The sequence below is a fragment of the Trichosurus vulpecula genome, chromosome 6, assembly GCF_011100635.1.
Source record: "Trichosurus vulpecula isolate mTriVul1 chromosome 6, mTriVul1.pri, whole genome shotgun sequence".
Lineage (NCBI taxonomy): Eukaryota > Metazoa > Chordata > Mammalia > Diprotodontia > Phalangeridae > Trichosurus > Trichosurus vulpecula.
This window is the reverse complement of record NC_050578.1, coordinates 218,614,091-218,637,401: the sequence shown is the minus strand read 5'-3', so window position 1 is coordinate 218,637,401 and position 23,311 is coordinate 218,614,091.

The window sequence follows — 23,311 nt, the reverse complement described above, 5'->3', positions numbered from 1 at the left end:
AGGAGCATTGGATTTGGAGTCAGAGGATTTAGATCTATTTCCAACTCTACCATTTACTCCTTGGATAAGTCATTTCATCTGTCTGAGCCATATTTTCCTTATCTATACAACAAGGAAGTTAGGCTAGAACATAATATAAGATTGTTTCCTGATCCAAATCTATAAGCCTATGATGAGACAGATTTTGATTCCAAGTGTAAGGAAATAATTCCTATGATGACAAAGCTGTCCAGGAATGGAAAGAACTGTCTCTAGAGATGACAGGTATCCCTACCACCACCACCACCCTCCAAAGTCTTCAAACAGAAATAGTAATTCTCTCATCAGAAATATTACAGAGTGGATTCCTGCTCAGGTCTGAGCTAAACTAGATTGCCCTTCCAGGTCCAGGGCTAGTTTTCTCCTCATCTCTGAAAGAACACAAGTGAAGGAACTCAAAGATCTAACCCAATGATTCAGCAGGCACAGCTAGGCTGAGATCATGGGGGTCGGCAACTTTCACCCATCCCTGTCCTTTACCTGCCCTCATGCCTTGCCCAGGGTTCACTGATCTAGGGTTGCCTAGCTCTTCAACAGGGGCCTTGGGCTTCTGATGCTTCAATTCTACCTTCCACCTTGGATTCCTGAAGAACAATTCTTTGGGGCTCTAATCTAAGGAATGCTCCCCAGCAGGGCAGAAGAAAGTTAAAAAGGTACTCAGAATACAAACATTAATCATATATGGAATAGTCAGGTTTATTTCCACACAGAAAGGGAAATGCATGGCAATCAAGAATTATGGGCTGATTGCAGTCATTTGAGAGGCTAGCATCCAAGCCTCATTGGGACGTTTTCAATGGGCTATTCATTAGCTATTTTGCATTTCACCTCAGCTGCGTACAGCCCACTTAACACCACCTGTGCTCTCTTCTTCCCGATGGTTTTTTCTCTCTCTCTCTCTGTGGACGGTTCTTTCTCACTGGGTCAGGTAGCTGCTTTACATTGGCTCTACAACTCCAGTAGCTAATACCCTTGCTCAGGTGCCCAGGAAGAGAGGAAGATGTGTTTTGATAGCACACTATATCAAAGGAAAGTAGAAGAGGGCTCTATCCCAAATGCAGGCTTGCCTAGGAGGCCATGCACCCACCAGGCTGGGCCCGGGGGCGGGGGGGAAAGGCACCCCCTCCCCACCACTATTCTTCTGGTGCTTGGAGTCAACCTTACACCTTGAGGCCAGCAGTAAGGAGAGGCCTAGATATTGCCCCTTTTGTAAAATCACCTAGTTCCAGCTCAGCAGCCAATTAAAAGTGTATCTCCCTGGCAGACAGAAAGCAGAGAGCATCTGTGCCTGCTCTGGACTATAGGGGGAAGGGAAGACACTTTCCATCATCTTTCTCCAAGGAGTTACTGCTATAAGATGATAGAATCATTAGTTTAGAACTGGAAGGACCCTTCGAGGTCCTCAAAGCCCCAACCAGTTGGGGCCTTCGGTGGAATCATTAGAAACTGATTAGGATCCAAGGTTGCTTGCAAATTAAGTTCCCTTATCCCTTTTAGTCTTTGCTTAAGATTTCTATTGGCTCATTTACTGCTCCTCACCCTCAGTATGGTGAGACCGCAGTTGGTATTTTATTTAAGACAATTTAAAGTCATTGCTTTGGGTTGTTCCAGCTGGTTTTTAGCATTCTAAGAATCAAATTTGGCTTTTAGCCCATCTTCCCTGGGTCTTTTTTTTTTCTTCCTTTGCTCACAGCAGCTCACAGTCATCCCATCCAATCTTGAGCTACCCTACTCGGTTTTATTTGCTTTAAGCATTTGATTTTTGAAAATTGTTTTTTGTTTATTCATCATCCTATGATTTAGGGATTTTTTTCTCTTGCTTTCTTATTTCTAAGGCATGGACTTTGAAATAACAATCTGTTCTTAGAAAATAAGAATAAAAGTAATATACACTTTAATTAGAAAATTTATGTCTAGACATCAAAAGATAAATGTTTAAAGCCCTACTATGTACCCTCCTCCTGACTCTCCACCCACATCAGTATGTCCTGTGTCTGTATTTAATCATACAATCAGTGGCATAGAAAAACACAAATAAGAATCCATGAGACCAATGGTTATTCCCTGATCTTAGCCCCAAAAGGTTATATTCCATAGTTTTAACTCCATTAATCCTTTCTCTAATAGCAAAAAGGTTGTCAAAAAGACTGACTGCCTTAATGCAAAAGATAGCAATCTCCAGGGCAGCAAAGTCTGATGCTCCATCCAGTACAAATGACTCCCTCAGAGGTCCTGGGGCTAATACTGACAAACTAGATTTGGTCCTGGACCCTGGGGAAAAGTGGACCAAATCAGCTCCCTCGTGGCAAAGGCTATCTTAACAAGATAGGAAAGGTTAAATACCATTAGCCAGAGATTAATTACCTCCTATGAACCATTCATTACTCCAAGTAAAAGCTGTTTGACATGGAGAAGAGAAGCTATAAAGAAGTACCTGTTAGTAGTTATATAATATTTTAAGGGCCTATCAAATGGAAGAAGGGTTGGATTTTTTCTGCTGAATTCCAGAAGGCAGTACTGGAAAGTTGAAGATGTAAAGAAACAGGTTTAAGCTTAGTGTAAGAAAAACAATTTGATTTAAAGAAATCCCAAAGTGGGATGGGATGCCTAGGGAAGGAGTGGGTTCACCTTCACTGAAGATCTCTAAACAGAGATTAGATGACTACTTGTCAGGAATGTCACTCCAACTCAGTGATAACTTGGTCTCTTTGGTGATTTAGGCGTTTTCTTCCAGCTCTGAGATTCTGTGACTCAGCTAAAACCGAAGGCTATATATGCACTATGTATATTGTTGAACCATAGCTCAGGGCAGGTGAACTTGAAAACAAATGCAATTTAAAACCTTCCATAGGCAGAGATGTTTGCTGACCTTTGCAGAAAACACCCCTTCCCTTTTCACTATAGTGTAGGAAAGGTTCCATTGAAGAAGGCAATAACAGCTATTCAAAAAAGGTTAAAACCGTGATGAGTTCTTCAGTCAAGATTATGCCATAGGCAAAAATCAAGTCTTGACCCAGATACTGAGAAGGACAGAGGACTTTGTTTACAACCGTATTTATTGGGAAAACACCATGGTTGAGCAAGAGGAAACAGAAGCACAGGAAGTACTTGAAGATTCCCTTGGGATGCTAATTAACTATATAATGTCTCTTCCTAACTTGGAATGATTCACCAGAGCATTTGAGAGTCAGCATCCATCTAATCCGATCCTACATGAAAGGAATCCCCATGCTAACATCTGATGAGCGGTCATGCAGCCCATGCTTAGACATCCCCAAGAAGGGGGAATCCACCACCACTTGAGGCAGTCTAATCCACTTTGGGATAGCCCTAATTTGTAGGAAGTTTTTTTTCTGATCTTTCTAGCCTAAATTTACCTCCTTGTAATTTCCCCTGGGGCAGCTAGGTAGCACAGTGGATAGAATGCCAGGTCTAGAGTCAGGGAGATCTGAGTTCGAATGTGACCTCTGATGCTTACTAGCAGTGTGACCCTGGGCAAGTCATTTAACCCTGTTTGCCTCAGTTTCCTCATCTGTAAAATGATCTGGAGAAGAAAATGGCAAAGCACTCCAGTACCTTTGCCAAGAAAATCCCAAACGAGAACAAGAAGAGTTGGACATGACTGAAACGACTGAACAAAATATAACAAATTTCCAGCTACTATTCCTCTTTCTGTCCTCTAGCAAAATGGAAAACTCCCACCTTTCCTGCACATGACAGCCTTTCAAATACTTGAATATATCTATCATGCTGCTACCCCATTCTTTTCTATCAGTTAAACATGTCCAGTTCCAACAGATCCTCCTCTATCATGAGGTCAGTGCCCTTCACCAATGTCAGAGTAAATGTCCTAAACAACAGGTCAATGAAAAAGACCTCTAATTCACTTGAATTCAACCAATACCTAGTCAACAAGTACTGTCTGTAAGATCATGCCTTGGTGATACAAAGATAAAAAATAACACTGTCCCTGCTGACAGTCCAATCAATAGGGATAAAATATGTACACAAGTAAATGCACAATTGTTGAATTTAAAAGAAAGCAGAATATATTGAGGATGAAGGGGAGATAGAAGAAAGAATAAGAAATCAGAAGAGTGGAAGATCCTATTCAGCTGAAGGGATCAGGAAGCGTTAGGAAATGAAAGAGGATTACAATGAGCTGAGATTTTTTTGGGGGGTGGGGATTGTGAAAGCTAGTGATATTGAGAATGGCCTGCATGAATTTATAAAAGCAAAAGGCAAGACAGGTCAAAGAACTGTTAATCGTATAATCTGACTGAAACACAGAGTCATGAGATGGGTTAGAGTGAAGTAAGACTTGAAAGGTAGGCTGCAGCCATGCTGTCAAGAGTCTTAAAAGTCAAGCTAGAGTTTGTATGTAATGCTACATGCAATGGGGAGACATGGAGGGTTTTTGATCAAGGAAATGACATGTTTACAGAAATACACATTAGGAAGATTATTTTGGAAACCAAATGAAGGATGAATAAGAAAGGAACTAGAGGCTGAGAGGCTATTATAACAGCCCAAGGGAGAGCCTGAACCAGGGTAGTGATGGTAGAAATGAAGAGGAGGTGGTATACATGAGAACCATTGCAGAAATAGAAACAGTATGACTTGGAAATTGATTGTGTGTCTGAGGAGAGAGGAAAAGATAAATAAGTACAGTTCTGAGGTTGTGAATCTTGGTGGCTAGCAGGGAGAAGACTATGTCTTCCAATTTCCCCAAACAGAGAGCAGGTTGCTGACTTCCGTGAAAAATAGTCCGCCAAGTTATATGGCTATCAGTTCTAACAGGAATCATCCCTTGGAATGATATAATTAAAATCGGCAATCAAATATGCCCCTATTTTGCAATGTGTAGTCATCTCAATGGAAAAGTGCCACAGACATTCATGTGTCCGTGAAAAAAGGACAGATTTTTGTGAGAGATTGTGCATGACATGCTTTAGATCCTACTCAACAGCTACCATAGATCCTTGAGCTAGTAGGGATCTTCAAAAATCAGCTCCTGTAATCCAAACCCTACATATGGCAAATGAGGAAATTGAGGCACAGAGAGGTCAGGTGGCTTGCCCAATATTACACAGCTAGTTGGGAAGAGTTGAAGGAACAAGGAGTTGCTCAGGCTGGAGAAAAAAGTCCTACAGCAAGAGGAATACAACAGTTCTCTTTAAATATTTGAAAGGCTGCTTGTTGTCCACTGAAATTTGGAGGCTTTTTTCATATCTAGTGGGAGAACCAGAAATGCAACCCAGATTTCCTGACTTCGAGTACATTACTCTTTCCACCTCACCATCTTGCTTCTCCATGGACAGACACACTTCCTATGCCTAGATCAAAAATTCTAATTGTCTACCTGAATTACCACTCCACATTCTCTTACTGGGTCTTCATCCAAGTCATATCTGTGAGCCATGGGTGTCTCTCAGGGCTCTGTCCTGGGTCTTCTCCTCTTCGCCCTCTTCATTATCTCACTTGGTGATCTCATCACCTCCTATTGATTCAAGTATCATCTATATGGAAACAATTCTAAGATCAATTTCCCCAGCCCTAACTTTGCTCCTGACCTCTAGTCTCATCTCCAACTGCCTATTGGATACGTCAAACTGGAAGTCTCTCAGACATCTTAAATTCAATATTCTATAGCTGAACTCATCATCTTTCCCCTCAAAAAAACCTCCCCTCAACTGAACTTCTTTATTATGGTAGAGGGCACCTCTATGTTCCCTGTCACCCAGGCTCACAACCTCAATGTCATGATCAACTCCTCGCTATCAACTATCATATCCAATTTGTTGTCAAATCCTACTGATTCTACCTTTGAAACATCTGTTGCATAAGCACTCTTGTCTCCTCTGACATTTCCACTACCCTGATACAGGGCCTCATCACTTCATGCATGCACTATTTTAATAGGACTTTAATCACTTTCCCTGCCACAAGTCTCTCTTCACTCTATTCCATCCTCTGTTCAGCTGACAAAGTGATCTTCTTAAACTTAAATCTGAATTATAATCAAACTATTTAATTAATTCCAGGGAGTTTTACCTCCTAGATCAAATTTTTAAAATTTCCAGTTAGCTTTTAATTGCCTCCATAACTTAGCCTTTTTTCAGCATCTTTCTAGTCTTATACATCATTACTCCCTTCAGTGAACTCTATGTCACAACAATACTGGCCAATTGGCCATTACTCAAACAAAGCACTACACATCCCCTGTATTTTCACTTATTGTCCCCCATGCCTGGAATTTTTTTCCTTCTCATCTCTGTCTCCTGGCTTATCTCACTTCCTTCAAGTATCAGTGAAAAATCTCACATTCTACCAGAAGACTTTCTTAGTCTACTCAGTGCTAGTGCTTTCCCACTGAGAATACCTCCAATTTTATATAGATAGAGATATATGTGTGTATACATATACATACATACATATACATATGTGTGTATAATATGTACATAGTTATTTGCATGTTGTCTCCCCCATTAAACTTTGAGCTCCTTAAGGTCAGGGATGGTGTTGGGGCTTCTTTTTTATCCCCAGCACTTAGTACAATATCTAGCACTTAATAAATGCTTATTGATCTTACTTGTTAACATGATGTCACAGAATCTCAAGAGAGAAACACTATTTTAAACTTTTTTGTAAGAATGTGGCTTTCTGTGTTTGCAAGAAACTAGGTCTGGAGTAAAAAAACACTTATACTCTTCAAAAATATTGCTATCGGGGAAACCTAGGCAATGTAAAAACAAAAGATGTCATACATATGTATATGTGTGTGTACACATACATACATATATACTATATATGTGTGTGTGTATACATATATACGTAAACAGAGACCATTCCTCATTTTCAATTCTGCATACAAAACATGTATGAATAAAGACAGGATTAATCACTTTAGGCTATAGAAAACTTTAATTAAATACTGAAAACTCTCTCACACAGCTCTCAGAAACTTATTCAGCTTCCCATGATTCAAAGATCAGGCAAATAATTGCATCTGTACTTGCATTTATAATTGAATTATCATTTTCAAAACTTTAAGCCCTGGTGACATTGGGAACAATTTCTACGTCACATTAGCAAACCTTGAAAATAAGATTTCCGAAACCATTCTATGTTTATATAACATTTTAATGCACCATCCAATCTCATGGAAGTATAACAGTAGATTTAAATGTTTCTGTAGATAACGTATCCCAGAACAACTGAATAAATACGGTTTGCAGTTCTTCAAACTTCCACCCCTGAATCCACTGCTCTGTTTTCATGGAAGCAGGTGCCGTTGTTTCCCTAATCATCAGGGTCACCTGACTATAGGGCCCAGCATTTTTTCTTCCTTAAGACCAGTCAATTGCTTTGTAGTCAACAACTGAACAAAAAACATTTGTCCATTAATCTTAATACCACCCTGATCATCTTCCACCCTGCCACCAAAGGGGAGAAAATACATTTGTAGAAACCCATTTCAGGGACAAGATATGTTTCTTTGCCAGAATTTCAAGTAGTAGTACCTTTGCCTCAATCTGCCCAGAGCTGATCAACACATTTTAGAAAAATTTGGAAAGTGGCCACTGCCACTTTCTGCCAAGCCAAAGAATGTGCAGTACTTTTTTGAGGTGACAATGAAGAACATAGATGAGTAGCTATACTGTTTGTGGAATATGACTGTAAGGAGCTATTACTGCACTTTAAATATGATGTAAATGAATAATTCAGAGAAACTGAAGAAGATTTGTTTTAAATGATGTAGAACAAAAGAAAACAATAAACACAAGGACCATGATAATATAAAAGAAAACAATACTTTTTTAAAAAACAGAATTCAGATCAATATAATAATCGATCTTAACTCCAGAGGACTCTCTCCCTCTTCTGGAGAGAGAGAGAGATAGAACTCTATGGATATGGAAAGAGGCATACATTGTCAGAAATGGGCAATGAGCTGTATTTCTTTGTCCGACTAAGGGTGGTAGTTATCAGAAAATACAGCAGTAACACTTTTTTAAAGTATGTATATAATACAAGTGATACTGAAGAAACACAGTAATGAGGAAGAAAACTAATTTAGCCACTACTGTCGGTAGGTTTATTAAGCAATTATAGTGCAGTGTAATGAGCATGGGACCTAGGGTCATAATATATGGATTCAAATTCTGGCCTTTTCCCTCAATTTCCTCATTGGGAAAGTAGGAAAATACCTACACTACCTATCTTGTAAATTGCAATGTGGATGAAATGAGATTGTGTATGGAAAGTGCTTTTGAAAATAGAAATAAATTTTAAATATCAATGCCATTTATCTCAGAGCATTCCTCTGGAATGTAAAAGGGAGTGTTTTTTTTTTCAAAAGCAATAGAAGCAATAATTAACAGAGATGGAAAGAAATAGATCCTTGTCATAGAACTTTGTATCAGAGAACAAAGTTGTGCATCTGTTTGACACATACGTACTAGCAAAGGTCTAGAACAGTCATAGCTCTGACAGCTCTGAGAGTTCCTTTGAAGCTTACAGTCAAAGTATCCCAAAAGACTTAAAAATCTAACTTAATGTGTGATAATTTATTGAATGAATGAAAGAATGAAGCTGTCTCACTGGATCCCAGTTGCCACAGGTGAGGTTAAAGATCTTATTTTATCTCTTTCCCCACAGAAGGCACACAGAGAGAATGAATAGCCTCCCAAAATATTTAAACAGATGAGATTGAAAGGGTTGTAATTGAAGATATATTAATTTTTTATCAACTCATAATAGAGATAAGATTGGATGTATTGTTTCCCTAGGACTTTGAAAAGAGTGATTAATGGACCCTCTCTTAAAAAACACAAAATCTCTGAGTGACCTCAGAGTTCATCTATTATAATCAGTAAACATATACTTGTTAAGTACCTACTATGTGTCAACCATATCTAAACAAAAATCTTCCAATATGTTGTTGTTATCCAGCTTCTGAATTAAAGACCACAGGAAAGACAAAAGCTCGACAATATCAAGGAAAATGATGAAAAAGATAAAAGGAGACTAGCACTTCCAGACTTAAAACTATATTATAAAGCAGCAGTTATCAAAACTATCTGGTATTGGTTAAAGGATAGCTATAGCAATGGTACAGATGAGACAAGAGAGATTCAGAAACAATAGAACTCCGTAACCCAGTATAGGACAGAGTAAAATATGTAAGTTACCTGGGGCGGGGGGAACCCTATTCAATAAGAACTGCTGGAAAAACTTAAAAGCAGTTTGCCAGAAATTAAGCTGAGACCAACACCTTACACCACACACCACAATATATGTTAATGAATATATTACCTTAATATTAAAGATAATACCATAAAAATCAGAAGAGAAACACATCATATACCTCTCACAACTCTGGGTAAAAGATATATTCTTAACAAAACAAGAGATAGAGTCAACTACAAAAGTTAAAATGAATAACTTTGATGACTTGAAACTGAAAAACTTTTGGACAGACCACAGTAATGCATCTAGTGTAAGAAGGGAAGGGAGGGAAATGGAGGGAAATGGAGGGAAAATCTTTGTATTAAATTTCACTGATAAAGGTTGATAAATTTGATAAGTATGTGTGTATGTATGTATATGTGTACTTATACATACACATATGTATTATATATGTGTATATATATAGTGTGTATATATATATACCTACATGTACATACACACACATATATACTATTTCTCCCTTAGAAAAATGGTCAAAATGATGAGGAAACAATTCTCAAAAGAAGAACTTCAAAGTATCTACAAACACAAAAAATCTCCAAATCACTAATAGTAAGAGAAAAGCAAATCAAAACAGTTCTAAAATTTCATCTCACATCCTACAAATTGGCAAAAATTACAAAAGATGGCAACAGCCTACATTGGAGGGCATGTGAGAAGATAGGCACACTAGTACATTGCTGGTGAAGCTGCAAAATGGTACAACCATTTTGGAAAGTAATTTGGAATTATGCAAATAAAGTTACTAAAATGTCTATGCCCTTTGAATCAGAGACATCGTTACTGAGCTCATATCCCAAGGAAGGCTCTGATAAGAAGAAAGTCCCCATATACTACAAAATATTTACAGCAACACTTCTTATAGTAGCTAAGAGTTGTAAACAAAGTAGATGCTCATCAACTAGAGAATGCCTAAACAAATTGTGGTACATGAATACTACTGTGCTGTAAGAAATGGTGTGTGTGATGAATACAGAGAAGCATGGAAAGATCTATATGTACCAATGCACAGTGAAGTAAGCAGAGCCAAGAAAACAATTTGCACAATAAATATAAAAATGGAAATGGAAAGAACTACAAACCAAAATATCAAAAGTAGATGTAATAAAATTGTAAAAGTCAAATAGGACTTATATGAAGAGATATGAGACAACATCCCAACCTACCCCATCATGGAAGTTGGAGATCCACAAATGTTAAACATTGTACATGTTTTTGGACTTTCTCAATGTATCAATCTGTAGTGCTAATGTTTTTTTTTCCTCTCTGAAAAAAAAATACTATTTGTCATATGGGATGGGTCTTGGGGAGGGGGAAGGAGAGAGGAGAGAGGGGGGATACATGGGATAAGTGTCAGAGGCTGGATTTGAATTCATGTCTTCCTGACTCCAGGCTCAGCACTCTATCTACTGAGCCATCTAGCTGCCTCTGAAAAAGTATTTAAGGGCTTGCTATGTATCAAGCACAATTTCCAAACCAATAGATATGCCACTGTATTCTGCTCTCATCAGACAATCTCTGGAGCACTGTTCAGTTGTGTGGAAAAGATTATAACAAGGTCATCGGCACAATAAAAGGAATCCGGAAGAGGGCAGAATAGTGAGAAGACTGGAGACCAAGCTATATAGGAGTCAGTTGAAAGTGAAAGATCTGTCTCTACATTTCACTAGAAAGGAATCAGACTTTTTCTGATTGGTCAAAGAAGGAAGATTACATCTATAGATACAGATATATATATATATATATATAGATATAGATATAGATATATCATTTTCAATTATATATATTATATATATATATATGGATACTATTTACTTATTTTGAGCTTGGAACTCACTAAAACCCTCAGATCTTTTTCACATGAACTGTGAACTGGCCATCAGCTTCTCCTCATCCTGTTTTTATTCAATTGCTATCAAAGTATAGAATCTGACATCTATCCCTATTAAATTTCATCTTGTTATCATTGATATAAAGTTGAAAGGGGCCTTGGATACTATCTAATCCAAGGAATTTATTGCAGAAACAGAACTCCAGGCTTAGAGGGAATAAGTGACCAAGATCACAAAGGTAGAACATGATCCAGTCAAGAATCGAATCCAGATCCTATAACTTTATATTTCAGTGTTCTTTACATTCCATCACATTGTCTTCTGATTAAAATTAATGCACCATTTTATTATTACCTAGTCTTTTTAGACTCAGCCAACATATTAGTAATTACTCTCAGTTTTATGTCCTCTAGAAATTGGATGTCTTCATCCAAGACATTGAAAGGATAGCAATAGGAACTAAATGAGTAATTTCACTGGTACAGGGAATTCCCTAATGATGAAACACACTTTACCAATGCAGGCCAGAACCTGTTCTTGGCCTTAGAGAATAGGCTAATACACCAAGAAGTTAAGTGACTTGCCCAGGATCATGCAGCTAGTATGTATTATAGTCAAGACTTTGTCGGGTCTTCCTGGCAATGAGGCCAACTTTGTATGAAATATGCCAAGTAGTTGATATGAATGTTAAATAGCACAGGGCCAAGGAGTATCCACTAAAGACCTCTTTCCAAGTTGACATAGATCCATTAATGACTATTCTTTGAGTGCAATCAGCTGAACTCTTTTGCACCTGCCTATTTGCACTAAGCAAATGTTGTCCATAAGAATATTTTGAAGAACTCTGGAAAAATGCTTTACTGAAATCCAGTGATACTATGACTATTTCATTCCTCTCATCTAGTCATTATGATAACCATGTACAAAATGGAGATGAGATTGGTTTGTCATAACCTGTCTTTGGTGAAGGCATGCCAACAATAAGCCTCCCGGGCTTGGAGCTGCTGCCCTATACAAGTATTTAGAGGAATGTCATATGTAAAGGAATCAGACTTATTCTGATAGGTCCCAGGGGGCAGATCTAGTAGCAGTCAGTGAAAGTTGCAGAGAGAAAGACTTTGGTTCCTAATGGGGAAAAATTTCCTTACAAGAAGAACTACTCAAAAGCACAGCAGGCTGACTTCCTAGGTAATGAGTTCCCCATTACTACAGATCTCCAAGTAGCAATTGAATGACCCCTTGTAGGGTATGTTTTAGAGGGGATTGTTGTTCACATATGAGTTATATTAGAATTCAAGAGTTCTTAACCTAGGATCCACGTACTTTTAAAAATATTTTGCTAATTGCATTCAATGTAATTGGGTTCATTTGGAATCCTATATATTTATTTATATTTAAATTTTAAATTGATATATGTAAATATTAAATTTAGAAATAAATAATAATTTAAATTAAATACCATATATTTAAAAAATATAGAAAGAAGGGGTCCATACGTTTCGGTAGACTGACAAAGAAATTCATAACATAGAAAAGGTTAAGAACCCTTGGATTAGGTGATCTTCTCCAATTCAAAGATTTCTAATTTCATCCCCAGGCTTTGGCTTTGAATTCATTAGTGAAACTGCTGTTTTCTGTTACCAAAGATAGATTAAAACACAGCCACAAATTGATTTTTCATAAATAGGAATTCATTTTTGTTTTTTGCTTCTTTATTACTCTAGCATCCCAGATTCATGTAATTTTTAGAATTTAAATATTAACAATTGGAAGTATTCTTTTATTACATACTGTTCGAAAAGGACAAAGAAAATCCAGGAAGCCAAGTCAGGCCCCTGGGGTGTTTGCAATATAATTGCTATTGCTTTTTTGCCTTAGCTCAATATTGATTTTTCTGTCCACATATAAAGCTATTTACTTATAGTTATTATTACAAACACAGAAACAAAATATTAATATCATGTAGCAACAGACACCTACAATATATTTTAAAGTCTGCACATCTCCTGGTAAGACTTCAAATGTCCTACATAAAGAATTTGAAATTTGCACAATCAACTATCATCTCTTCAAATCTAACAAGTATGTGTAGCCTGGAGGAGGTGAAAGATAAATATTCCAATGTATTGGTACACAGGAAGGCTACAGCATGTGGAGGAAACTGAATTTTGCCTCCAGGAAAACACAATATGTTTATTACCATCTGCCTTGACAAGAGGAATGTATAAATCCAATGTCTAAGGAGGAAATAATGTAAACCAAATATTTTCCTATTTTTTTTAGGATTTTACTTTCTCTGTGGTGAATTTAACTGACCTAAATATTTAGTAACACCTTCTGCCTAAGTCCAAAAGGCCTGAGGTTGTATAATTCAATCCAAGTACATTATAATTTAAGAAGGGCTAAATGTAGCACTCACCAACTCTAAATCAGTTTACTTCAACAAGCATAAGGGAAATTTATTAAGTACTTGCTAAGTTAAGAATTGGGGATGCATATTTGAAAATGAAAGTCTGATTTAAAGGAATTGGCATTCTAATAGGGGAATGTACCAGGTACCTTCGTAAATAATTATGAGTTTGTTCAAGGAGTGTGACTAACTACTAAGGGAATCAGAAGATTTCCTATAGGGGTTGACACTTGAACTTTGAGGGAAACTTAGGATTCACAGAGGTGAGTTGAAAAGAGCATATCATAATAATAGGGAAGGACCTGTGCTGAGGCACAAAGACAGGAGATGGAAAATTGAGTTTGAAGTATATCTTGTTTGTCAGTTTAACCAATTGTTCTAAATGCGCTGATTCAGATGGAATGTGGAATGCATGAAAGAGGGTATGTAATAGGAAATAAATCTAGAAAGGAAGGTAGGAGCCAGATGGTAGAGGCCTTTGAACATCAGGCTGAGGATTTTCTATTTTATACTAGCATAACCCAAATACTGTTCACCTTTGGATTCATGTGTATTGGGGTTTAACAAGTATATATTTAAGATCATCATTCACCCTTATATTATTTATTGGCTCCCACCAAGGTTCTTGGGAATTTCTAAAGTAAGTTAAATTCAATTTGACTCCTGATAACAGACAAGTCAGGAATGATATCCTGAAATATATAAAATAATTCATCAGGATGTGAAAGCAAAGCAAAAGGGAAAGGGGAAAAATCTTAGAACCCATTCTTGAATGAGTGTGACCTGATCCCCAATTCCTATCAGATTGGCCTAGGAAAACAGCTTCCCTTCAAAGTGGTGAATACATAGTTTATTTAGCCTCTGACTTTGACCCAACCAAATATTGTTCCAATCTACCTTATCCAGTACCTAGATCTCTGCTCTAGGTCATTAGTTGGTCCTTGTATTTCTACTGCAGCTCAGATATTTTCTCTGTGTAGCCTCAGGAACATTACAGGACTCCTGGGTTCCTGGATGATTTCATTGAAGTTTTGGGCATCCCCAGGGACTCTCTAGTAGCCCCAGACAATTATTGCTTTTCATAGAATTCCTCTTTCAACAATCATAGTTCATACCTCATAGCTCCCCTAGGAAGGCAGTTTACTCTCTTCTAATTGAGCTCACGCCTTTGGGACCTAGGACTTCATGAAGAATATAATCCTAGTTCTGCCCTACAGTTATGGTCCATACCTCTTCCCCCATCCATCCATGTACACAGGGGAAACACAAGATAGGACAGTTTCCTAACTCATCTACTATACTAAATGTAATAGGAAGCCAGCCAAGATTTTTTTGATCAGGGAAGCAATATGGTCAAAACCTGTACCTCAGGAAAATGACTTTGGCATTTGTAAAGAGAATGTATTGGAGGAGAGGGAAACTAGAAGCAGGAGGATGAAATAGAAAGCTACTGTGATAATACTGGGAAGAGGTGACAAGACCTTAAAGTAAGGTAGTTGCCATGTGAATGGAGAAGAAAAAACAGATCCAAGGAATGTTGCAGAGGTCTTGACAAAACTTGGTAAGTTATTGGATATGGGAGTGGTGAGGGAGGAGTAAAAAATGAAGTTAGTTTTTCCTTACAAAAATCTGCCTCAGTAACTTTCATCCATTACTCCTAGTTCAGTTCTTTGGGACCAAGCATAACAACTCTAATACCTGTTGCAAATATCAGCCTGTTGTAAATATGAGAACAACTGAAACTCTGTAAAATTGTGAAGTAAATGGAATAATCTCCAAGGCTCTATCCCCTTCTATAGTTTGGAAACCCTTCACCATCTTGAGTACTCTGGATACTTTTTGTTTATACACCCAGCAAAACTCCACAGTGCTTGCACAAATTTAGTTCTCAAGATTGATTATATCTTTCTCAAAATGTGGTGACCCAAAACTAAGCAAAATACTCAAACTTTGGCTAGGAAAAAGTAAAAGTCTATCACAACTACCTTCTTAGTAATAAACTCTATCCTTCACCATGTAGCATAAAATCTCATGTTTTTGACTGCTAAGTTATAATGATAATTCGTTCTGTCATTTCAGTCCACTTTCTAAGTCTTTTTTTCAGATGAACTGATATCATTAGGCTTGTACTTGTGAACTTGATTTTTGAACCCAAGTTTAGGATTTTATATATATCCTTATTAAATTTATTCTTGCTATATTTTGCCCAATGTCTACTATACTGAGACATTTTGAAACGTTATCTCTGTAGAAAAGTGATCACTTTCCCTTCCATCTCCAAATTTGATGTCTGCCCTCAAAGCCTTTATCTAGCAATGATAAAAATGCTGACTGGCTCAGGACCAAATATAGCTCCCTAGGGCACTCCGCTAAAGACTACTTTCTAAATTGAGGTCATCATCCCTAATCTATCTAAATGGTTTTTTCCCAATTTATCCCCAATGATAACATGATAGACTTTTTCAAGTAATTTGATGAAATCTAGGTAAACAATATCTACAACATTCCCCAAATTATCAAGTAACCCAGTCCACCTTCTCAGAGACTAGCAATAACCTTATTGGCATTTAAATCCATAGAGATAGAATTGGATAGCCCTACTTGGTGAAAAATATGGCCCAGCAAGGGGGATGGGGGGAAAGAGGGAGAGAGAGAGAGAGAGAGAGAGAGAGATAATCCCAACAACAATCCCAGTGCAACAAAAATATAGTTTTTCTTTTCATACCACAGACATTATCTGAAGGAAAGATAAAATTGCATTTAAAAATTTCATTTGAAAATAGATTTATCTAGCTAGGAGTCAGAACAAGAAGCAAACAAACCAATGAGAAAAATAATCAAAACTGTTAGCTAAAGACTATTTCTCTTTGTACTTCCTTTGACAGACAGTTGAGTTCACACTACCCCATACCAATAAGAACCTGAATTCGAAAGGGCAACTCTTAGGAAAAGTTGATTATGCTCTCAACACATTCTTGAGTAAACACAGAATTACTAGACAAATGCCAAGATGGCTGCTTCCTTTCCACTCATGTTTATTATATAACAGAAAGATTGAGCACTCAGAGATGTGATCTCCTAGTTATTTAGGTCTTTCAAATAGTTTTTAGATATTTTCCTCTTATGTCCTTTATTTAAAGAATATTTATAAGAATATTGTGTATTTTAAGGTATAGTTTTACTAAATAGTGATTAACTTTACAACTTCTCTAGATTGTGTTTTTAAGGATATATACATATATATAATATACATGTGGGTATATCTACACATATACATATATCTGGATCATATCTGAACCTGAGAATTCAGCCTGGCTTATAAAGAGCCATTAACCAGTTAATCAATCAACAAGCAATTATTGAGCACTTTCTGTGTTCCAGACTCTATGCTAAATGCAGAGAAGTAAAGACATCATTGATAGGAGTGGGAGGAGATGTGGAGTGGGGCAGGACTTGGAGTGGTGATTAGCATAGTACATAACTGTCATCATTTAATTGTATATATTTGCTGACAGCAAGTGTCTCTGATTTATCACAGATGAGATCGGGGTCTATTTACAGAGCACTCTTTCTTCACATGGTAGGACTATAAAAGGCTCAGAAATTTGACATTCACATATACAGTCTAGTTGGGCTCTCTTACAATTGCTCTCAGAACATGAACTAGGAGGGGGCACTTAGAACTTTATTTCATGGTGTTGAAATTTAGAGGGTGCTGATAATACTAGTCAGTCAACAAGCATTCATTAAGCTATGCACCAAGCATCGTGTGGGATTACAAAGAAGACAAAAGTAGAACTTGATCTTAAAAGGTTTACATTCTAATAAGAGAAAAATGAAAAAAAAAATAATAAAACTAATACAAGACCAGATAGATGTGATATTATAGAGAAATATAGATGATATAGCTATATGGATAGACATAACTATAGATTTAGATGTAGATATAGTGAGAGGGAGAGCATTTCAAGCATGGGAGAGCCACACAGGAAAGGACATGTCTTTTGTGAGGAATAGGAAACAAGCAGAGTTAGCTAGATTGTAGTGTTTTTAGAGGGGACAGAAATATAAGAAGACTGAAGAGGTAGGAAGGAGCCAAGTTACAAAAGTTTTTAAATGCCAAACAGAGAGTTTTATATTTGATACTGGAAGTAATAAGGAGACAGCTATGTAGCTCAGTAGCTCAGTGGATAGAGTGCTGGGCCTGGAGTCTGAAAGACCTAAGTTTAAATCTAGCCTCAGACACTTACTAGCTATGTGGCCTTAGGCAAGTTACTTAGCTTCTGTTTGCCTTAGCCCACTGGAGAAGGAATTAGCAAACAATTCCAGTATCTTTGCTAAGAAAACCCCAGGAGCAGTATGGTCCATGGGGTCACGAAGAGTTGGACATGACTGAACACAAGAAGAGCCTGAATAGGGAGCTGACACAGTCAAACTTGTGCTATAAGAAAATCGCTTTGGTAGCTGAGTGGAGGATAGATTCGATCAAGGAGAGACTTAGTTTATGTTTCCTTTACTAGATGGTTGCATTACCAGTTCCCACTTTACTTTTTCACCTACATAGAAACCTCAGAGTGTCCTGTGATGTGTTTCCTCCCCTAGTGCTCCCATACCCATACACATGCCATGCCCCATCCTCTGACCCAGAAATGAAAAAATCCCTAGTTAAACTTTGATTGCTTTTCCAAAACTGATATCACTGCATTAAGAGGTTACTAGAAACCGAAGTTCACATACAGTCTTGAGGATGAATCAAAAAGTAAGTTCAATACTCTCTGCTTTGTAATCTCTCCTGGATTGTCCTTCACTTTACTTCCTCTGTCTCAATTCAGAGTTCCCTTCCCCCCACGTATCTCTCTCTCTCTCTCTCTCTCTCTCTCTCTCTCTCTCTCTCTCTCTCTCTCTCTCTCTGCCTCTCCCCTCCCTTCTCTCTCTCTCCCTCTCCCTCTCTCTCCATCTCTTTCTTTATCTCTCTCTTTCACACATACATACACAAACACACACACACACACACACGCACGCACGCACGCACCACTGACTCGAAGTCACTCTAAATTCTTTCTTTCTCCCAGCACCAACTCAGTCACTTTGGCTGAAGTGTTAGCTCAGAATTGTGGAGGACCCCAGAAGATATCTACTCCAATCCATTCCAGAACAAAAATCTGCTTGGTAACTGTAACGTTAATTAAGGTGGGACCTTTTTACTGTTTTAGAATGCTAAATTAATTATCTTTGATTGAGTCTAACTAGGTGCTAAACCCCAGGTCCAAACCCCTAACTACTAGGCACTAAGCCTATGTGTGTGTGAAACACCCAGGGCCCTAAGGGGAGTTGCTAAGACCAGAGCAATAGTATGTGCCTAAGTTCTGGTTACTCAGATGACATTTAATGACGTCTAAAGACTGCATAAAAACAGAGACCAGAGTTTGCTTGGGGCTCTGAGTCACAAGAAGAGTGTAAAGTGACTCTGGGCCAGCAGTTGTTAAGAGCTCCCAGCTCACCAACCCAGATGTTGATGCTTTCCTGGTAACTATGAATTATGACTTGGTCTGTTTATATTGTACGTGTTTGTAATTTGTTTGTATTTGCTCTGAAGTTCAGGTTGCTGGCTTTTTCTCCTGAACTAAGTGAGTTTTTGTGTGTAGGTTGGATTAAAGTAAGATTGTTAACCCCTTAATGTTACTTTTCTTAGTAAAGCAGATCAAAAGAACCTGTGCTGGCAGCATTCTTATTGTTATGCTTTTGTTGGTCTTTCACCCCCACAACAGCCACTAGCCAAATTGTTGCAACAGTAACACAGATGAAAGAAAGTCATATAGACTTTTCTGGAAGACTTCAGGTGAGGGGCAATTCACTATCTCCCACTCTGGGCTTGCTAAGGTTACACTGAGCTTAAATCTACCTCTTTGCAATTTCAACTTATTTCTTCTTATTCCTTCCTTCTGGAAGCAAACAAAGAACAAGTTTAGTCTGCCTTCAATGTGACAGCTATTTTCACGTAACGAGCTCCCTCCCCCTCAAGCCTTCTTTTGTATTTCTTATAGAAGCATCCTTAGCTTCTCCATTTGATCTTCATATGGTATAATCTTCAATGCTCTCACTATTTTAGCTGATTTCCTATAGGTGCTCTTCAATTAATCAATATCCTTCCCAAAATTTAGCATTCCCAAACTAAACACAATATTCTAGACGTCCTGACAAGAGAAAATACAATATAACTAAACTTTTTAGTTTCACTATTATACTTCTCCTAATTCAGCCTGAGATCAGATTTGGGGGTAAGGAAGGGAAAAGAGATTCATATTGTATTGTTGATTCATTTTGTAATTGTAATTCACTTAAAAACCCAAGACCCTTTTCAAGAGAAATTCTTTCTAGTCATACATAGCCATGATTTGGTCTAGGACTACATGAGAAAACATAGGTAAAATGATCTGTAAACTTTAAAGCACTATACGAATACTAGTTATTATTGTGTCCTTCCCAACCTGTATTTATGAAGTTGAATTTTTATCCCAAACACAAAATATTATATTTATCTCTATTAAATTGGCCTAGTCTGTCAAGATCTTCTTGGATTCTACTTCTCTTTTCTAGTATATTAGCTATACCTTCCAGCTATTGGTCACCTGAAAGTCTTAAAAAGTATGCTATCATTTATCTAAGTCATTGATACAAAATTTTAAACACTACATAACCGACCACAGGCTCCTGGGGAACTCTACTAAAGAGTTCCTCCAAGCTGACATCAGCACCGTCCCTGGAGTCAGGAGGACCTCAGTTCAAATCCAGCCTCAGACATCTGACACACTTATGAGCTGTGTGACCTTGGGCAAGTCACTTAACCCCAATTGCCCCACCTTCCCCACTGCAAAAAGAAAAAACAAACAAACAAACAAAATTGGTCGAGCTGCTAAACACAAAGAGTATTCATTAATGATGAGCCGGTGCTCTATTCACTGTGCCACCTAGCTGCCCCAGCTCAACCAATTTTTAATCTACTCCACTGTAAGATGACGTAGGGTATGTCAGTCCATCTATTCACAAGCATAGAATGACATTTTGTCAAAATATTTGCTAAAATTAAAGTAAACTCAGACGATTTGGTAAATTGAAAGAATACTACATTTAGAACTGGTGAGCTGAGGTGTCTTTTTTTTTTCTTTTTTGGAGGCAATTAGGGTTAAATTACTTGCCCAGGGTCATGCAGCTAGTAAGTGTCTGAAGCTGGATTTAAACTCAGACCTTTGTAACTCCAGGCCCAGTGCTCTATTCACTGTACCTAGCTGTGCTGGAGAACTAAAGTTTCAATCTTGACTCTACCCCTTTACTCCCTCTGTGGCCTTGGGCACATTACATAATCTCTATGAGCTTCAGTTTCCTCGGCTGTACAATGAGGAGGTAGAATAAAAACCTGCAAGGTCCCTTTTAGCTTGAAATCTATGGTCACAGTGTAGCCCCACTTCTTCTTTACCCAAGAAGCTAGAGTGCAACTGAGTTGGAACCCTGCCAGACAGGATGGAAATGTTCAGTGTATTCTGGTCCAAGGACCACAGGGAATTGTGATTGACTGGGGAATAAACAGGATCTCCTTTGAAAGAGGGTAAGAAAAGAAATCTTGTGAGAAGCAATAAGTGAGTACTGTACTTGGACAGGGAAGCGAGCTTTCCACTACACAGAGAGAAATGGGAGCAATTCCCAGGGGATCAGAATTGCAGCACCATTTTTGCCACTGCCATGGTGAGTAGATTAAACTCTGGGAAGCCTCACAGAATACAGAATATTGTGATATAGAAATACAGTGATACAGAAAACATCAGAACTGTCTCAGTTTGCAGAAAACAATTATGGTGATACTTCGCCTCTCCCCTCCCTTTCTCCTCTCCATCCCTTTCCTCCATTCTCCAGACACCAGTAAATGCCTTCCAGAAATTACCTCTTCATTTTATATTGTGACTTATCTGGTTTTTCTCTTTGTAGATAATAAGATTAAAAATCATGGCAAGTCCAAATGCGTGATAATTCTACATTTATTTCATTTGTGGAAGGGTTGTGTGAGGGAGGCTATGATTAGCTACACCAGCCTCATGAAGAATGCTTTTATTGCATAGGTCACTAGGTGGCACTGGCCCTGGAGACAGGAAGAACTGAATTCAAATTCTCTTAGGTACTTACTTGATTGTATGACCCTTGGAAAGTCATATAACACATCTCTGCCTCAGTTTACTCATCTGTAAAATGATGGAATTAATTATAATACCTATCTCACCAGGCTGTGAGGATCAAGTAGGATAGCATATATAAAGCACTTTGTAAAATTTAAGGTGCTATATAAATGCCAACTCTCATCATTATTTGATATTTAATTAACGTAAGGAATCCCCAGTTAGGGGCTTGAAACAAACCAGAGATGTTATAAATCAGTGAGCATATTGTTCCCTCAAAGCAAAGAAGCCCGACAAATCAAGACCCAACCACTGAATGAGCTAAGCTGTAATGTCCTAGGGAAAAGCTACACCCATGGGAATGCCTGAAGTGAAAAGTTGGAAGAAGGTGACTCTGCTCATTTGAGGGTGAGGGCCTGAGAAAGGGAACAGATCTTTTCTTGCTAAACCAAACTACTTTAAGCCCTAACCTGTTAGACTATGCTCATACATCTTCGGCGTTCCCCTGACCTATCAGTCTGGTAACCTTGTTAAGAAAGAGAAGTTTTTCTGGTCTGACCTTCTCTTGAAGAAGCCATGCTGGCTCTCTAGGATCACCACCTTTTTTGTAGATGCTCACTTACTACCTAGTCCCTTTATAAGATATTCTAGAATGTCACCAGGAATCAAAGTAACCACTGTAGTTTATTGGGGGGGCAGGGTGGTGGTTGACATATTCAGACCTGTGCTTTAGGATCACTTTGATAGCTGAGTCTATCAGCTGATCCTGCTGATGGGAGACATTCGAGGCAAAAGACCAATTAGAAGGCTATTGTACTAGTCCAGACAACGGTTGAAGAGGGCTTGCATCAGAGGTTTGGTAGTGTCAGAGGAGAGAAGTGGGCATAGATGAGAGATGTTAGGTGAAATCAACAGTACCTGGCAACTGATCAAATATGGGTGAGAGTGAGATGGGAGTCATGAGTATGATGCCTAGACTATGACACCTAGGAAGGAGGGTGCTGCCCTCAATACCAATAGAGAAAGGAAGGGTGTGAGGTTTGTGGGACAAGATAAAGAGTTCAGTTTCAGAAATGTTGAATTTAAAATATCTATGGGATATCTACTTCAAGATGTGAGAGTAGAGGTCAATAGAGAGTTAGAGCTGGATAAGTGTATCTGAGAATCATCAGCACAGAGATGGTAATTGAATCCACACAAGCTGATGAGAACACCAAGAGAGATAGTACAGAGACAGAAGAGTGCCTAGGGCAGAACCTTAAGGGATATCTCCAGTAAGCAGGCATGACCTAGATAATGATCCGACAAGTAGCGTGTACCATTAATCTCTCTAGAACATTCTATGGATCTAGGAGCCCACACTCAAACATGACACTGAGATCTATCTATTGTGCAAATTAAGCAAATGAAGGACAAGCAAACTCCCAACTACTCAGGCAAGCTGGATACAGTTGCTGAGCTGGGAAATGTTTAAATGGAAAAACCAAGAGGGCAACATGGCTAATATGGAAATATCTTGCATGAGTTCACATGTATAGTTGACATCATACTGTTTGCCTTCTCAGTGGGTGAGGGAGGGGTGAGAGGGAAGGAGAAAATCTGGAACTCAAAAT